Source organism: Nuphar pumila, chromosome 7 (genome assembly GCF_984573655.1).
Source record: "Nuphar pumila chromosome 7, dmNupPumi1.hap1.1, whole genome shotgun sequence".
NCBI classification, from domain to species: Eukaryota; Viridiplantae; Streptophyta; class Magnoliopsida; order Nymphaeales; family Nymphaeaceae; genus Nuphar; species Nuphar pumila.
Genome location: NC_143255.1, coordinates 57,430,732 through 57,450,800, shown reverse-complemented (window position 1 = coordinate 57,450,800; position 20,069 = coordinate 57,430,732).

Sequence of the window (20,069 nt, the reverse complement as noted above, 5' to 3'; positions counted from 1 at the left end):
CTCAGATTTTTGTCAGAAATAAAAAAAATCAGAAACATCTGAAAAAATCGTACTAAAAACTAGACATTCTCCCGAGTTCAAAACATATTTTGGATAAAAAATCGGATCTTCCATGAGGGATATCTCGATTTTACAAGTTGGCAAATGATTTTCAAAACGCATCTCGGGTAAAAAAACCCGACTTACCATTTTGAATGTTTACCACAGTAAACAAATTCAAATGCCTCCTAATTTTTGGCAAAATTTTACGGACACCTAAGGTCGCATTCCGTGATTTTTTTGGGATTTTTAATAAAAAACAAATGCATGAAATGACGTGTGGACTGACTGACCAAAACAGAGACCTACTGAAAATAAGCAGAATTGAAATAAATGCTAAATTAATCCTAATTAATTCATGAAATATGCTAAATGAATGAAATAAAATGCAAATTAAACCTAGCTAACTATATGAATGTTAAAAATCATCAAGGAAGCATAACAAAACATTTTTATATATGTCGTTTTATGAGAATAGCTCAATCCATCCCTCGGATGAGCTCTTTCTTCAAACGACTCCCGATTCGGATTATAAAATCACATCAAGCGGAAAAGAAGTGCACCTTGCTTCGTTACACAGCATAGGAGCTCTTGAAAGGGGCAGCTATCACGAGCTTCCTTCGTCCTTCGCTCCGAGCTTCGGATGGTCCACCAAAATCGACCTCTGTTGGAATCGAATTGGCCACAGCACAAGCTCTACTCCACCTTCTTCAATGCGCCAAAGGGGGCACGATTTCCAAGGTTCAAAATCTGATTCTAGGAAGGCTAGGTTGGATTTTCCAAGTTCACAAGAGCTAAAAAATATGATCTCCTTAGGCTGGGCGTGAACCCTTGTTTTTATAACTTTTCTGAAAAATTTTGAAATTCAAACAGGCTGGATCTGAGCCCTCCATGTGGCGCCATCTCAGGGGGTGTCATCTGAGGGGTTTGAAATTCGAATTTGTCTTCTGCAGGGAGCCCTCAAGTGGTGCCACCTCAAAAGGCTATTTTGATTTTTTGAAAAAAATAAAAAAATGGAAATTTTGTGGGTGAGACACCTCAGCAGGGGGAATTTGGAATTTTTCAAAAGTTTGCTTGATTCTCTCTGCAGGGAACTCCCAGGAGGCGCCACCTCAGAGGGTGCTCTCTTGGAGTTTGAATTTCAAATTCACTTTTTGTAGGGAGTCTTCAGGTGGCGCCACCTCATGGTGGGCTACCTTTATTAAAAATAAAATAAAAAATAAAAATGGAGCCAAGTGGATTCCTGGAATGGCGCCACCTCAAAAGGTGTTTGACACATGTCAGAAGAACAGAGCAATGGGCTCAAAGGGCGCCACCTCAGAGGAATTTGAATTTTGCTTTTTTTGGTGAAAGGAGATCTGGACATGTGGCAGTCTAGGATGGTTCCAAGTGTCAGCCTGCTGGAGGAGGTTCTTCAGATGGCGCCACCTGAGGGGGAAGTTTGAAATTCAAATGGAGGTTGGCCCTGGAGGAATGGAGGATGGACATGTGGCGCCACCTCAGGGTGGCTCCTACAATGCCATGTGGCAAGAGGGAGGAAAAAGAGGGCAGTGACATGTGTCTCCTACTTTTCTGAAAAAAGTAGGGAGAGGACATGTGTCCTCTACTTTTTCTGAAGGAGTGAGAAGGAGACATGTGTCACCTTCTTTTTCTGAAAGAAGCAGAAGATGACACGTGGCAGAGGGGAGAGAAGGTGGGCCAAGCCATGTGGCGCCATCTCAGACAAGATGAAAAAGGTAGAAGTTCAGGATTTTCGCCACCTATGAGGAGTTTTGAACTTTTGAATTCTAGTTTTTCTGAAGAAAGCAGGAAATGACACATGGCACTTGCTTTTTCTGAGGAAATGAGAGCTTGCCACGTGTCCTTTGCAGGAGACACTCTCCAGATGGCGCCACCTCAGAGGAGACAAGCTTACTTTTTCTGGATGAGTCTAGGAGTGACATGTGTCTCCTACTTTTCTGAGAAAAGTAGGGAGAGACATGTGTCAGGCTACTTTTCTAGAAGGAGGGAGAGGTTGACACGTGTCCCCTGCAGGAGACACACTTCAAGTGGCGCCACCTCAGAGGAGACAAACTCCACTTTTTCTAGACAGGACAACCTATGACACTTGGCATCTCCTGGTAGTCTTTGAAATGACACATGGCGCAGGATGGATAGGGTGACATATGGCAGATAATTATGATGACATGTGGCGGCTTCTGAAGGTAGCCCCACACTGGCACGTGGCAGAAGAGGGAAGGTGACATGTGGCACCAACTCTAGGTGAACCCTATGCTGACACATGGCATGTAAATGGAAGGAGAGAGAAATGACAAGTGGCACCAATCCAGGGGACAAGGCTCCTATATTTTTGGGTTTTTCAAAATTCAAAATTTCAAAAGAAAAGCTTGTGTGACACCACCCCAGTGTGGGTCCCACATTGCTTATTTACTGAAATAAGGATAAAATAACAAAACCTCTTTTTTGGAATTTTCATAAAATCTGGAATAATTGGTAAAATAAAATTTTTTTGGAAAGAGTTGGCCCTTGTGGGGCGATTTTGTAAAAAGGAGATATTTGAAATTGTTGACAAAATGGCAAAATCTGAGATGAATTGGCTGAAATCCATATTGAAAACTATCCAGATCATTTTCCTGAGGAAATATTTTAAAATTCAGAGCCCTGGGGGTAAAATGGGAAGAACTGATAATTTTGAAGACCCAGGGTTTTGAAATCAATTTTGAAAAGAGTTGAAATTCTAATCTGGATTGAAAATTTTGAAATCGAGAGTTCTGGACCTCGAAATGACATGCTGTGCAGTGCAGTGATTTGAAATGTTCATGCAATGATATGCAATGTCATGTCTTATGAAATGCAATCTTGAATCAAGACTTGGAGATGTCTGTCTCCTGTCAGGAATAAAATTTTGAACATCTGAGTTAAAATTAGAGAAATTTTGAGAGTTGCAAATGAAATTTGGACTTTTGCAAGGTCCGGCTCAGAAAATGACCATTTTGCCCTCCAGCGATTTCAGAGGCTGGATGATGATGCTTGGTGAAGATGTCGGGGAGGTGAGTGAAAATTTGGGGTGTTTACAAGTCTTCGGGGGCATATCAAAGAAGAGTGTTAGACGAAACTGCGAGATGAGCTCTGGAAGAGCAATGCCGACGACATTGATGATGTAACCTCGGTCACTGGACCCATAATGGTTGAAGTGGACAGTCAGAAAGGAGACAGGCGTGGATCACCAGACTCTCCTCAGTATTCTATGGAATCTTATCCTTACGCGGTTTTATCGGAGTATGTGCCGGATCCTCCTGTGCCACCAGTACTGATGGAAGTCCAAGAGATATCCGATACGCCGTTGAGAACTCCCGTTTCTCCTCCTCGTATCAGGTCGCGATGTTGTAGAAGTCGGAAAGACTACAAAATTTTTTATACTAGCAAGCCATGATGATGTCATGTTATGTTGTTGGAGACACTGAGTCAGTGTTTCGTTTTTCTTTTTAGGTCTTGCTTAAATTATTAGTAGTGTTTTGGATAACCCTGTCTGGATGAAGGGTATTTTTGTCATGTAATGCATGCAACTTTCTTATTAATGCAATGAATTTTCTATATTTAAGTACTTGTCTCGTTGCTTATATATGATCTTCGTTTATTTAGAGATGGCATGGCGTGCGCGTTGCGACGACCTGGTGGAGTCGCTCAACAACCTCACAGAGGTGGTTGGCTGATAGGCAGAAGCAATGAGGAACATGGGCGATCACATTCAGCAGACCGCCCAAGGACAGGGAACACCTGCCCGAGTTCCTGCTACCGTAGTTCCATACAAACAGTTTATGAGTATGAATCCTCCTTCGTTTGATAGGAAATCGACACCGGAAGCAGCAGAAGACTGGGTGCGAGAGATAAAATGAATTTTTCATGTCCTACAAGTGAATGATGATCGGAAGGTTGATTTCGAGACATACCATCTCCAAAAAGATGCTGAGAGGTGGTGGGCTACCACATAGGAGATCAAGTTTGATAATCATCCAGTCTCATGGGAGCAGTTTGTAGAGACCTTCTTCGCAGCATATTTCCCATCTCATGAGAGGAGCAGGAAGATGCAAGAATTCCTTGACTTGCAGCAAGGAAGTTCTATGTTGGCGGAGTACGTTACTCATTTCCGCAGTCTTGAGAGATACTGCCCTAACCTGTATGCTACCGAGAAGGATCAAGCATTGAAGTTTGCTCGAGGTTTGAAGCCAGTTCTGCGTACCAAGGTGTATACGCATGCACCTACGATGGTTGATGAGGCCCTTGAGACAACCTCACTTCTAGAACAGGATTGGTCAGAGTCCCAGAGGACACCAGCATTCAGAGGTCAGCAACAGCAGCAACAAGGCCAAAAGAGTTGGCGTAAAAAGCGTCAGTTTCATAAACATCAAGGTGGAAAGAAATTTCATCCACCTTCGAAGAAGAACAGAAACAACAACAACAATAATAACCAGCAACAACAATATCAGAATCGATGACCCCAGTACCAGCAACAGCAACACCAATATCAACAACTTTAGAGGCAGATCACAGCAGCAGCAGGTTGTCCGAAGTGTCCTGTCGATCATCCAGGTCGACCTTGCCCTTGTGATACGAGCGAATGTCTCTATTGTGGCAAGATGGGCCACTACATAAAGGATTGCCGAAAGAAGCAATCAGACGATTAGAGGAGAAATACCCCAGGGACATCTCAGCCAGCGCAACAGAGACAACCTCAGTCATATCCGCCGCAACAACCGCATCAGCAGAATCAAGGCAATCAGAAAGCCATTGCAGGACGCACCTACGCAGCAACAGTAGAGCAAGTGACCAAAGGCGAGTTGGTCCAAGGTACTATTCTAGTTGCAGATCATGCAGACTTTACGTTATTTGATTATGGTGCTTCACATTCCTTTATATCTATCAGATTTGCTAGAGCATTGCCTTTAACCGTAGAGTCTTTGAATTACCCATTGGAGGTTCGTACTCCGACAGGTGATCAGTCTTTTTATGATTCCTACATTTCAAGCATCGAGGTGTCAGTGGCAGGGCAAAACTTGCCAGCTGACGTGATCCTGCTAGACATGACTGAGTTCGATGTTATTCTAGGCATGGACTGGTTATTTGAGTATCATGCTCAAGTTTTCTGCCGAGAAGGCAAGGTTGTTCTTTTTCAGCCTGATCGTTCTGTTTTGGAGATCAACCTTCATCGACCCTTGCGAGATAGCCATTTGATTTCTTCCTTCAAAGCCCAGAAGTATTTACGGAACGGGGGTACTACATTTCTGGTCAGTATTACCCTAGTTGAACCTGAGATAGTTTCGATCGAAGACTTAGACGTGGTTTAGGAGTTTTCTGATGTGTTTCTAGAGGAATCGCCTAGTTTACCTCCGAAGTGAGAGATCGAATTTTGCATCGAGTTGTTGCCCAAAACTACTCCTATTTTCAAGGCACCTTATTGTATGGCTTTGACAGAGCTTGAAGAATTGAAGCGGCAGTTGGAAGAACTCTTAGAACAAGGTTTCATCTGACCCAGTGCATCCCCTTGGGGTGCACCAGTGTTGTTCGTAAAGAAGAATGACTGATCTTTTAGGTTGTGCATTGACTACCGAATGCTCAACCAAGTGACAATTAAGAACAAATACCTGTTACCTAGGACCGAAGACCTTTTCGATCAGTTGCAGAGTGCGAGGATTTTCTCGAAGATTGACCTCAGGTCAGGTTATCATCAACTTCGTATTAGAGAGAAAGATATTGCAAAGACAGTTTTTTGAATGAGGTATGGTCTGTACGGGTTCAAGGTGATGCCTTTCGGCCTCACAAATGCACCAGCTGCATTCATGGATTTGATAAACCGGATTTTTCGTCCATTCGTGGACACGTTCATGATCGTGTTTATTGATAACATCTTGATCTACTCAGAGAGTCCTGAGCAGCATCAAGAACATTTGTGTATCATTTTGAGTATACTTCGTGAGCATCGTTTGTTTGCCAAGTTCTCCAAGTGTGAGTTTTGGCTTGAGCAAATTATGTTTCTGGGTCACGTGATATCTAAGGACGGAGTGTCAGTTGATCCAGCGAAGGTTAAAACAGTTTTAGGCTGGAAACAACCTCAGAATGTTTCAGAGATTCGCAATTTTCTCAGGTTGGCAGGATATTACCGACGATTTATCCAAGATTTTTTAAGGATTGTCTTACCGTTGACTAAGCTTTTGCGTAAATGCATCAAGTTCAAATGAAATAGTGCTTGTGAAGACAGTTTCCAGATCTTGAAGTCAAAGCTGACAACCTCGCTGGTGTTAGCGTTACCTTCAGGCAGAGGTGGCTTTGTGGTGTATACAGACGCCTCTGGTATAAGATTGGGTTGTGTGCTAATGCAGCACGACAAGGTGATTTCGTATGTTTCAAGATAGTTGAAGACTCATGAGAGGAATTACCCGACACACGATTTGAAATTAGCAGCAGTTGTGTTTGCTTTGAAATCCTGGCGACACTATCTATATGGAGAATCGTTCGAGGTCTTTTCAGACCACAAGAGTCTCAAATACCTCTTCTCTCAGAAGGAGTTGAATATGAGACAACAACGTTGGCTCGAGTTTATCAAGGATTACGACTTTACGTTGTCTTACCACCCTGGTGAGGCGAACGTAGTGGCAGATGCGCTTAGTCGCAAGTCGAGTGGTGTTCTGGCTAGTCTCATATGGAGCTAGAAACTGATTGAAGATTTCACAGTTTGGAAGCCTTTTTCTGTAGGTGGTGGATCGATCAGATTGTCTGGTCTGACCATTCGATCAGAGTTTTTGCCTAGAATCATGGAGGCTCAGAAGCTTGATGACCAATATGGTAAGTTTATAGCCCTGGCAAGACAAGAAGATACATTCTTTAGTGTGTCAGATGATGACAATATTTGTATGAGAGATCGACTTTGGGTTCCGAGCGACCCTGAGCTAAAGAAGGAGATTCTTGATGAAGCTCACATGTCAAGATATACGATTCATCCAGGTGGAACGAAGATGTTTAAGGATTTGCAACAGAAATATTGGTGGAATGGTATGAAGAGCGAAATAGCAGCATACGTTGCGAGATGCTTGACTTGTCAGCAGATCAAGGTGGAGCACCAGCATCCTGGTGGTTCCAAGGAGATGATTGAGATTTCTTAATGGAAGTGGGAAGATATTACGATGGATTTTGTGGTAGGTTTGCTGCAAACAAGACGTAAGCATGATGTGATTTGGGTAGTCGTGGACAGACTCACCAAGTCTGCCCATTTCTTACCTATCAGGATCAGTCAATCTCTTGAGAGCTTAGTTGACCTGTATGTCAGAGAGATCGTACGATTGCATGGTGTGCCGAGATCAATTATTTCTGATCGTGATCCCCGGTTCACATCGCGACCGTGGGGTTAGTTGCAGTCTGCTTTGGGTACGAAGTTGAAGTTCAGTACGGCTTTTCACCCTCAAACAGATGGACAATCCGAGCGGACTATTCAAACGTTAGAGGACATGTTGTGATTCTGTATGCTCGATTGGAAGGGTAAATGGGATTGACACCTGTGTTTAGTTGAATTTACGTACAATAACAATTATCATGCTAGTATCGGGATGGCTTCGTACGAAACATTGAACGGGAGGCCCTGCCGATCACCATCTTATTGGGACGACTTTAGTGATAGATCCAGAGAATCGCCGATTGTTCTTCACCACTACACTCAGCAAGTGCAGAAAATTCGAGAACGTTTAAAGGCATCACAAGATAGACAAAAAAGTTATGCCAACAAGAGATGACATGAGTTATCATTCGAGGTTGGTGATATGGTTTTTGTCAGAGTTTCATCGACCAAGAGTGCGTTCCATTTCGGTAAGAAAGGGAAGTTGAGTCATAGATACGTTGGACCGTTCAAGATTTTGGCAAGGATCAGTGAAGTGGCATATTGTGTTGAGCTACCTCAACAGTATGCCCATATTCACAATGTTTTTCATGTGTCAATGCTAAGAAAATACATTCCCGACCCATCGCATATCATTTATTACGAAGACGTGGAAGTTCAGGAAGATCTGACATTGACAGAACAACCTATAGAGATTGTTGATCAACGAGATCAAGTTCTGCGTACTAAGACTATTCCGCTAGTTAAAGTACATTGGCAACACCATGGCATCGAAGAATGCACATGGGAACCAGAAGCGAGCATGAGAGAGAAGTATCCAGATCTTTTTGTAACCTAGTTTAGGGTGATTTCGCGGACAAAATCCTTTTCAAGAAGGGGAGGATGTAAGGTCCACAATAATTTTGATGTAATATTAAGCAAAGTATTGCTGTGAATGAAAATTTCTTTTTTGATTCACGAGCTTTTCGTTTTGTATCTTTGTGGAGATACGAGTCAAAAATCACGTAAGTTTAAAATAAATAGCAATTGAGGGAAATCTGTGATGAATTAGCCTTCGAAATTTTTAGGGCAAGTTTATGATGCGTATATTTGGGTTGTCCCCAAATTTGAGGCCCAAACGACGAAAAAACCTTGTCAGTGCATGTGATTTACGGGAGATCACTTAGAGAATTAGCGAGGGCCCGAACGAGAGCCATATCGTAAGAAGAGGAGATTTTCCTCTTGGTTAATCTTTGGAAGGCTAATTACATTAAAAATATAAAATAAAAATATATATACATGATGTAGAATATTTAAAATTCATTTAATAAAAGAGAATTATAAAATGTCGTTTTTTTAAGTTGGTCAAGGGTCGACCAAGTCCATGGTCGACCACTTAGGACCCGCTTTGGATGACCATGGCCATGAGACCAGTTGGTCAAGTTGACCAGCTGGGAGGATGGCAGTCACGTAAAATGTTAAAAATGAAATCCAAGGGAGGGCCACGATTGACCCTACCCAAATCAAGAAAAAAAAACAATATATATATACATACATATATATATATATATATATATATATATATATATATATATATATATATATATATATATATATATATATATATATATATATATATAAACATTTCTTTGGTCAAATGAGACCTTGCAAAAGAGTTATGCTCTCTTCTTTCTTTTCTCTTCTCTCTTCTTTTATGTCTTTTATTCCCCTTTAAAAGGGAATAGAGGCTAGAAAGGCAAAGAGAAGGAAAAGGGGAACAAGAGGAAAATTTTTGCGATGATCACAATGTTCTACAAGTGTGCTATTCCCATACCTAAAGATCAATGCAACAACACAACACAATTGGGTGTTAGCTTTGCTAGTGGCTATGTTGTTGGTATATTTTGTTCTATTGTTTCCCATCCTGTTAATAATCTTGTATATTTCCTCAACAATGCTAAGGGAGAAACAATTGGGCATGTAAGTCTTCTCTTTAGTTGTCTCTTTTGTCTATATTGATTGATGAATATTTTTTTTGATAACTGAATAATGGAATCTGGAGTATGCCGCAGGCTGTGAAAAAGCTTGGTCTATGGGGTCTATTCACCATAGTCTTCCATTGTGTATCATCATGATTGGAATACTCATTGGTGCTCAATGGGGAATTTATGATGCTTTCAAGGTTTTTGTTGGCCTATAAGTTCTAATCTTTCTGCAGAAGTATTGCAGTTTTTTTTGTGGGTTTTTCGTGGTGTCTGTCTAAAACTAAGATATGATGTGCAGGCCAACAATTAGTGGTGTTGCTTCTGCTGCAGGCTCTGCCAAAATATGAGATCAACTTGGATGATTGAAAGAGAAAGTATTGTGGAGAGTTAAAAATTGGTGCATTTATAACTGTTGATTTTTGAATCACTAAAGAAACTTATACACACACCAGATTCTGGTGATTCAAAAATTGATTCCCACCAAACAACACATCTAGATCTTATCTATAAGGTCAGATTCACTTGTGAACTTAAAAGTAATAATCAAATTGATTTGAAGTTCTAAACTTCATATAAATGTGTTTACTAGTTCTTTGAGTTGGGAAGAGATTTGTGCCAAGGATCTCATGTCATGATAGTTGTGGATTTTCCATGTCATGATAGCCAAGGATCTCATGTTATTATAGTTGTGGATTTGTGCCAAGGATCTCATATAAATGGTATTCTTGATCTTAAGCTCTGTGAATGTTATTTGATAGTTGTGAATTTTTTGTATTTCAAAATTACTATTTTTTTGTTATATCTTTACTTTATGCATCACTTGGAGCAATCTTTTCTACAATCGATATTGTATGCACACTATAGGTCATTGCACACATACACACTGAGGCGTGTTGTTCAAATGCCTTGCTAACTTGTTATGGATTTTAGGCCACACCAGACGAAAATGATGATGACTTGGATCTTTTCAGAGATGAGACTGAGGAGAAAAAGACTGCAGAAGAGTGAGAGTCTGTTGTTAAAGCATCTTCCAAGAAAAAATAGAGGACATCTGCATTTGTTGATGTTCAAACAATCATTCCTCTTGGAAAGCCTATGGACATCAATCATTTGTTAAGCTATAAATATATGAACATCAATTTATATTGAATTTTTATTTAATATTGTCATTTGTGTATGTTTGAGCTAGACAATGTGATATGTTGGGTTTGTATTTGGATTTTTTTTTTAAAGTCAATGTCGATAATTTAAAATTGATTTTTTAAGATTACCGCCGATATTTATCTTGGACTATATGATTGATTTTCAATATGGATATAAGCGACAATATTTATCGTTGGCAATGGGCTGTTTTATTGTAGTTCTACGACGATAATTATTGTAGACTTTTGATATCTAACAGATGATAAATATCATCGACTTTAAATAATATAGGCGGCAATATTTATCATCGATTTTAAATAGTATAGTTGACGATAATTATCATCAGCTTTAAATAATATAGGCGACAATATTTATCATCTATTTTAAATAGTATAGCTGACGATAATTATCATCAGCTTTAAATAATATAGGCAACAATAATTGTCGTCAGTTTTACTTAGTATAGCCGATGATAATTATTGTTGCCTTTAATTACTATTACCGACAATATTTATTATTGGTTTTAACTAGTATAACCAATGATAATTATTGTCGGCTTTAAATAATATAGACAATGATATTTATCATCAGTTTTAAGTAGTATAGCCGATGATAATTATCGTTGCCTTTAATTACTATTACCGATGATATTTATTATTGGTTTTAACTAGTATAACCTATGATAATTATTGTCGACTTTAAATACTATAGGCAATGATATTTATCGTCAGTTTTAAGTAGTATAGCGGATGATAATTATCGTCACCTTAGATTACTATTACCGATGATATTCTAGAGTGAAGCGTTTTATATCGACTATATCAAATCGTTGAATTTATTTTTATAAAAACAACAATATATAAATATCATCGAAAATAGTAATATAAATGACCGTAAAAAACAGACTCCTATGACAACGATATTTATCATCGTTTATGTTATTGGCAACCATCCATAAATCATATATTGCCAATGATAAATATAGTCAGCAATGACCTTTTTTTCTTGTAGTGCCAGCAACCCTCCAAGCCTTTTTGCGAGTTATGTACTTCAACTGATCCGTCAAGCTCATCGTGATTAGGAAGAGTCTGTCTTTGAACGTCCAGAAGGAGATCCTCCTTCATGCCTGCCCACAGCCCTTTGACGGCCTCGATCATAAATTGGTAGTCCATTCTTTTGTCTGTCAGACTTTGGGGGAATCCGGAAATTACTGTTAGTCCCATAGGTGCCAACAACTGGGAATAACTGCTTGCCGGAATTTGCACTCAATGTTTGATCAAGCTGAGCTTGTTTACATATGATGAGCTCGGGCTAAGCTCGTTTACATACTCGGATGAGTCTGAGCTAGGCTTAACCTAGCTGAGCTGACTCATTGTGCAGCCCTAGACAGAAGTAGGACACTTAATTATTCACAAGAATAATTAACATAGGTCTAATGCCTGCATGGCCAGCAGGGTGGTTGAGGGTACGCAGAGTAAGACACTGAATCAAACTCCACTGGCACAAGGGTGTGTTCGTAGCTTTTGGAGGTAGGTCACATAAGCCAAGGTGGTCGTTGGGCCACACTCGAGGTTTTTCTTGCTTCGCAAGGGATCCTCGTCATAAACAAAAAAAATTAACATAGGTCCAATGGCCGAAACTTACATATAAAAATATCAACAGTTCAGATTTGGATTTGATATCCAACTGAATTATGGATATATATAAAATACGGTTTACCTCATTGCATCCTTTCCCAGATTAAAGTTTATATATATATATATGCCCATATCTTTGATCAATGTGGCCCTGCTTGGGTTAATGAACAAGACGGCATTTGAGGATTGTAGGTAAAAATTGGTGTGCAAATATAGGTCAAAATATGAGCTGACAGAGATATATGACTGCATTCGAATGTATATACAGAGTTCTAGTAATATATTTTATGTTTTTTTATGACCGAAGAAGAGAGGGAAATCCCTGGGTGGGGCCCATGATCACCCTGCCTTAAATAGGAATCTATTTCATGTTTTGTGTCTTATATATAAGCTCCATTCAGATTATCTAGTAAGAATACTTATCTAGTAGTAGATTATAAGTTGTCAATACTTAAAACATGTTTTCTCAGAAATTTCAAAATTAATAGCTAATGTTGCACCAAACTGCATGAATAAAAAAATTAATTTTTCATCATGTTTTTTTTCTAGTAAGCAAACTACGATATAATAGATTAATAAAGTACAATAATAATTGCAACTATTATTTCCCCTGTGCGTGCGTGCGCGCGCATGCTTGCATGCAATGAATATATACTGATTGCTTAACCTTCTTATAAGTATCCAGCAGTAAGCAAAGCTATTTTGATTTCAATGTTGATAGCATTAGTCTGGCTAAGTTTGTCACAACCAATCTGTCTAGCCGATTAGTTGAGTTTATAAAAAACAGTTGGATTTGTTCAGGCACTAGAACAAAAAGTGGTAAAGCGACCGAAGGTACAAATTTGCTCTTTTGTAGGGGGAGTGTCAATGGGTCGGGTTTGATCTTGACCTGACTCGTCTCAAGCCCTATACAATCAGAGTTTGATGATAATCAATGAGGTCAGATTCAAAGGGTCCAATTAATATATGGAGCCGGGTATGGTTTGTGAAATTTCATACCGGACCCGGGTCCAACCTGAGTTTCGACTAAGATCCGCAATTTCTCATTGTGAAAAAGATAAAAAATATTATTTTACCAGGTATGGTCCGGGTCTGGTTCATGCAATCCTTGTAGGATCTGGGCATGGTTTCACTTATGGTGGGTTCAATTGAGCATGGGTCCGGACCCGATAGAAGCATCTCAAAACAGATCTGGGTTTGGTCCCATATGGGTCTGAACCAAACCCAACCTGTTGACACCCCCTACTCTTTCCAAGCTTCTTAAAGCATGATCAAGAATATATATATGTGCTTGTTGGGAGCACCTACTTCCACCTACTAGAAATAATAGCTGTATGTTGCATCTTTTCAATCAGACCTTATAGATGTACTTAACATAGTTTATTTGACAATAGTTTAAACTCATAGAAAACATATTTCCGATAAGAAAACTTGTTCAAAGTGTCATGTTTTTAGCAAATTGGCTATGTCGAATACATCTGCAGGGCCAGGTTTGCGAAAAAACAACCTGCTCGTGCTCGCATGTAGTGGGCTGGCCGTAGGCTAGAAAAATGACAAGCTTAAGAGAGAGATGGAGAGAGTATTGTACCGGAAGCTGCCAACCAACTTTTTTTTGTAACCCCCAACTAAAATTAATGAGGGGCCAAACAACTCATTTGAGTTTCCCCAACTAAAATTGATGAGTTAATTAGCCACAAAGTTGCATAAACCTGAAAATCTTGCTTTTGGAATAGTATCATCGTCAGGTATTATTATCTTTATTCTTTTACAAGTTGGCCGCCAATATCAAATTTTGGGCAACCGAATTCCCATGCCCACGTAAAAAGGACCTTTCCCAACAAACAAAACAAAGATGAAGCAATTTCTACATGTACTTATCCAAATAACTCTGTCTTTCAACAAAAAGTGGTGGCATTATTCTTCGTATAAAGCACTGTTGCCAAGTCCTTTAAGGATTGTATTGTGTAAAAGTGAAGGTTCAGTTTTGGAAATCCAATGGCTCTTAACAGCCATTTTTTTTTTTTTTCGTATTGGCTCAGCTTGCCATACTTACGGTCTTTGTCTATGTCTAAGTAAATCTCGGAAGGCTTATTCCTCAATCTCAGGAAGTCCCCAATTTTAGGTTTACAACGGGGGGGGGGGGGGTGACACTCATAGGATTTGAACCTAGACTGCCCATCAGAAGGTCTAGGCCCCATCCCACTATGCCAAACCCCTTGGGTCTTCCTAGAAGATGGTATCTTCTCCTTTTTCTTCCTTCTTTTATTTCTGTATAAAGCTGATAAGTTCTTTAAAAGTTAAAAGTATTGCTTACTACTGAATTCGAGAATTTGGTAGTGATAAAATCATACTTTCAATTGAACATCATCTTACTGAACCATTAAAAGAAATCCATAAAACATTTCTTTACTTACCTTTTATAATACCAACTTTAACTGCTTCTAAGGCCTGGATAATTTAAATTATTGTGCAATTATTTAATGGCTTTTGCCCTTTTGCACACCTCCACTTTACCAACAGAATGTTCATGATCTGTGTCAGTGCTTTAGATTTCAAGAAGAAAAGGGAATCAAAGGCACCTGCAACAATTTGCAAAAATTGGTAATGATGCCTTTTTTTCTAGAAAGTTGGTGAAATGTAGGATAATAATGACTTCGCTTCATTGTTCTTGTGGAATGTGGCCTAGTGGTACGTACGCACGAAGTACATATGCAGAAGTAATTGAGCGCCAGTTAATCAGAGTTCTTGATCAAGACCACATCCAGGTCTTCTTAAACTAATTAAATTATCTACGCATATTATTAATTCTTGAACTTTTGCCAGACTTTAAACGAGGAATATGGTTCGGCTCGTCTGGATAGCAAACAAATTAGTTTCCCATGAATCTCATCAAACGCTACACCAGTCTCACTTGGTTTTCTTACCTTTATTGCTTTTCTGTCAGAGATGAGAAAAAAAAACCTTGGACTCCACTAGGGAAAAAATATATTTGAAAATTTTCCAAGTATTGATACTGTGTGTGTGATTTGGGTTTGTATTGCGTATATCCGACTCAACAAGAACCCGAATACCCGAGTATGGACACAGAAATTGCCAACTGGAATATTATTTGGGTCACGAGTACTATATAATAGGTGGATTATGTCCGGGTGATAACTTTTTATCGGATATTCGGCCTGACCTGGCTTGAGTCATTATGTCTCCAGTGAAAATAGGGGTGTCAACATGTCCGGACCTGGTTAGGTTTTGGGTGGGTCCAAATTTTGTATGTGACTTTGAGGTGCTGGAACCAGATCTAGACTCGGGTCTGATCTGACCCACCATAAGATAAGCCAGACTCGATCCAATAAGGATTACATGAATCAGACCCGGTTCATACCTAATAAAACAATATGTTTCATCTTTTATACATTGAAAATTTGGAACCCGGGTCACACCCTGTCTGATATGAAATTTCACAAATCATACTTGGCTCCATATATACTAATCGAACACTTTGGGTCTGATCCAGATTCTAACCGAACTACTTTTTATATCACTGATGGGTCAAATACCCTACCTGTTGACAGCCCTGTGTTGTGTGCATGCATACCTCAGTGCATGTGTGTGTGTGTAAAAACATGCATACCCGTCTGTGTGTGTGTGCATTGTGAGTCTGTGACAAATATCGGTGATATTTTGAAAATATCGCAAAAAATGCCATATATTATCTCACTGTTTTAAATTTCAATATATCACGGTATTTTTGCCAAAATCTAAATATCACGTTTTTATCTCGATATTTATGTTTTAGTCAGGAGATTTACAAAACAACAGAGATATTTACGTTTTTGGAGAAAGACTGCTTTAAATTTAATTAAAATGCACTAACAACCTTATCTTTGGGTGAATAAAATCTCATTAAACTGTTCTTTAATGCATCTCTCCCACTCTCTCACTCAATACTATTAAACTGTCCTCTCATCTACCAAGAGCACCAAAAAAGTTTTCAAAAATGCATCTTTGGAAAGTGTTGAGAATAGAAACGATTTCTTAAAATTTATCTTGGAAATTAATGGCCTTAAATGTCCTTAAAATCCAGCGTGAAAATTAAAAGTTTTGAATTATTTTAACTAGAAGTTTGAATTTTCAGCAAGACCTTAAACCTGTATGTATAATTTTTTTTTTTATTTTGCCTCATATTTTTTAAAACTTAATTATTTATTTTATCTGATATTTTTTCCGAAAAAAAAATGAGAAAAAAATTCAAATCTCACGAGAAAAAACATGGCGATAAATTACCATTTTAATCTTTTGTCACTATGTGTGTGTGTGTGTGTGTGTGATGGGATAATCTTTATTTGGTTGAAAAGTAGAGGGGACATCAAACTAAGACCATGGTCAAAGTGTGCCATGTGATGGCGAAAAACATGGATTAGCGACGGACTCTATCTATCGCTAAACAGTTTAGCGACGGATTGACGATGAATTAGCGACGTATAACATCCGTCGCATAATCCTGATCGCTAATTAGCGACAAAACTGATATGTCGCTACTTTCATTGCTAATTTATGTCAGATTAGCGATGGATATGATCTGTCGTGAGCCCGTCGCTAAATAAGTACTGATTTGGGTTTGCGATAGATTATATTCCATCGCTAATTTTATCGCTAAAATAGCAACAAAACTAGCGACGAAATATAACCCATTGCAAAACATCAAAAATTCATCACTGAATATTAGCGACGGATATTATCCATCGCAAAATTTTAAAAAATAATTATAAAAAAGAGCCCCGAGGCATGCACTTCATATGCCTTGAGGCGCACGCCTTGAGCCGAGGCATACACGCCTTGAATTTTTTAGTCAAATGAGGGTCAAAGTCCTCATTTGACCAAAAATTAGGATTTTTTTAAGCAATTTTTAACTTAACTGCTAATAAAAATTTGGGTCTGATCCATAAGACACCGGTCTCAAACATAACCCCCCCCCAAAAAAAAAATTCTTCTGCTGCACCCCACGACCCCCCGTCAGGGGGGAGCCCCCAGACCCCCTTACTGCAAGGGCAAAAACTCTGAATCAGGCTCCACAACTCATCAGTTGGACCTATGTTAAAATGAGTGGGTCCTCATGAGGGATTCCAGCTCAGCTCAGATCCTAAGTTGCAAAAAGTATGAGACCTCTATTTGTCTCAAATCCGAGAAGAGATCCAAGCTACAACATTAAAAGAGAAAATGCATACTGAAAAGATTTTTGTCACTTTTTTTCTTTTCTTTTCTTAATGATTCTTTTCTCGTAGTGTTTTCTTGGGGTAATCAAATATAGACAAGGTTCATAGATGTCAAAATTAGTAAAGATGGTTCGTTATTGTATACAATATATTTGTTAAGAGCCTGGCAAATGAGATCTTTCATAACACTTGAAAAATCAACAATGAAAGAAGAGAGAGAGAGAGAGAGAGAGAGAGAGAGAGAGAGAGAGAGAGAGAGAACCTCTCTACAAGACAGGTAACACATGCATCGAATTAATACCAATATAAACCTGATGAATATGATGCTCAAATATCCAAATAGAAATAACAAGTGAAACATTGTGGGGGTGGGAGGAGCATACCTGAATAAGTAAAAGTTGAATAGCGGTCCGACACTTGACATCGCTAATGGCAAGATACAAGCTCTGTTCTCTTGATTTCTCCATTTCATTATCAGGCATGGCTGATTCAGAAAACTCACCTTGTTTGCTGGAAGAGACTTCAGAGCTACTAATCACATGCACATTGTTTATTTTATTTAGAACCCTTGAGAAATCAAGAAGAGTGGCAATAGTTACTTCTTTTAGTGATAAAACCACTTCTAGCCACTTATCCTCGAAAAATAAACCACTTGCATGACTCATAAGACAAACAAAAGCTGTAATACCAATGCCAGCAAGGCTTTGATGAGGTTGTTTTATGAATCTTATTAGCAATATTAGCACTTTTTTGAGCAAAGGGTTAACAGAGTTGTAAAACTTAACAAAGAGATCTACAACAAGTTGTAAAGCCAATGTGCATGTCTCATAAAGCCAAACATCTTGATCTAGCTCACTTCCATCAACATCTAATCCTTGCCCTTGCAAGCTATCACCTGATGGATCAATAGCATGCTGAACAAAGTATAAAATGGGGAAAAGAACAAAATCAAAGACCTGCTCCCACAGAGGTAGAGAGAACAAATGGCCATGGTTGCTTAGTGTCAAGGAACTGGGATAAAAAGAGAAAAAGAAAACAAAAAATATAAGAGAAAGTCCAAAGCACCATTTGCATAAATGAGTCAAACATCTAAATTTTTGTACTCAAAAGTAATAAACACCTTAAAACATCTACATACCATGAACATGCTTTTCCAGCCCAACTTAACATTGTTGACATGGGCCAGTACCATTTGTGAGACACATCTGATTATCAATTCTCTGATCTCAACTGCATTGCTTTTTCGCATAATAATGACAAACGGTTCCATGAACTCATTCTGAAAATTGTAATTTGCCAGTTCTTCCCTCTCCAGAAACTTCATTGCCACTACAAGAAAAATGCTAATTAGCGATGACAATTTTCGACGGATTTTTTCCATCGCAAATTTACGATAGATTAGCGAGAGAAAACTATTTGTCGCTAACATTCGAAATATTTATGGAATTAGCGATGAAAATATCTTTCTCGATAAATCTGTCACTAATTAGCGATGGATTAGTGACAATACTTTTTCATCACCAAAACACTACAAAAAAATGCTAATTAGCAACGGAATTAGTAAGGGAATTTTTCTGTCCCTAATCAATCACTAATTAGCAACAGATTAGGGATAAAAAATTCCCTCGCTAATTCCGTCGCTAATTTTTTATTTAAACCGTCCCACCTGAGGCATGAAATTTTCTCTCCCCCCGTTTGAAATTTTTCCTCCCTCTGTTTTTTCCTCCCCCCATTCGATTTAAATTGTCCCCACCTGAGGCGCTTCTCAGGACGCCAGAAGCCCTGCCCTTCCTCTGACGACGCGCAACGACCTCTCGCACCCTCCGAGCATGACAATGGCGTCGGCCCCTGGAGATCAACTCCTGCTACCTCTCCCCCGCATCATCCTCCTCCTCCCGGCGGTGCCCCTCGCCAGTCTCTATCGCCCGTCCCACCTCTCCCTCGCTGGATCCCGTCTCCACTACGACCCCAAAAATGTCGCAGCCGATCGACACCGCTCCTCTACCCCCTCCCGCGTGTCCACTCCTTCACCGACAATTTATTCTGTTAAGCGGGCACCGGAGGTCCTCTGGCCATCGACACGGAGCTTGTCGGTCTCCTTCCAGGGGGAGTCGTTCTCCTTCCCGATCGACCACTGCGAAAGGCCGCTTGCGGCTGCCCGCGTCCCTTCTCCCATAGTGATTGTCTCGCTGCATAAGAGCGTCCCGACGCCAGAACGCGTCGGTTCTGTGCAAAAAAAATTGCTCCCTGCCGAAGAACGCGCCGACAGAGAGCATTTTTTTTTTAATTTTTTTTTTAAATTTAACAACAGACACCACAAGAAAAATATCAATTAACAATGGATAGTAGCGACAAAATTTTTCCGTTGCCAATTAGCGACGGCTTAGTGAGCGACACTAATCCGTCTTAAAGTTTCATGATATTCACAAATGTAGCGACGAAAAATATTCCGACGCTAAGTCGTCGCTACGTTGCGACGGCTTAGCGACAAACCATTTTTGTCGCAACAACATGCTGCGGTTAGCGACAGATTGGGTGACGACATTTTTTCGTCGCTACGTAGCGACAGACATATTTCGTCGCTAAAGAGTTGTATATATTTACGCCGGCTTAGAGACAGAATTATTTTCACGTAAATCTGATTAGAAACCCTTTTCCTGTTTCCTCTCTCCCGCCCTCCCTACGTCGCCCC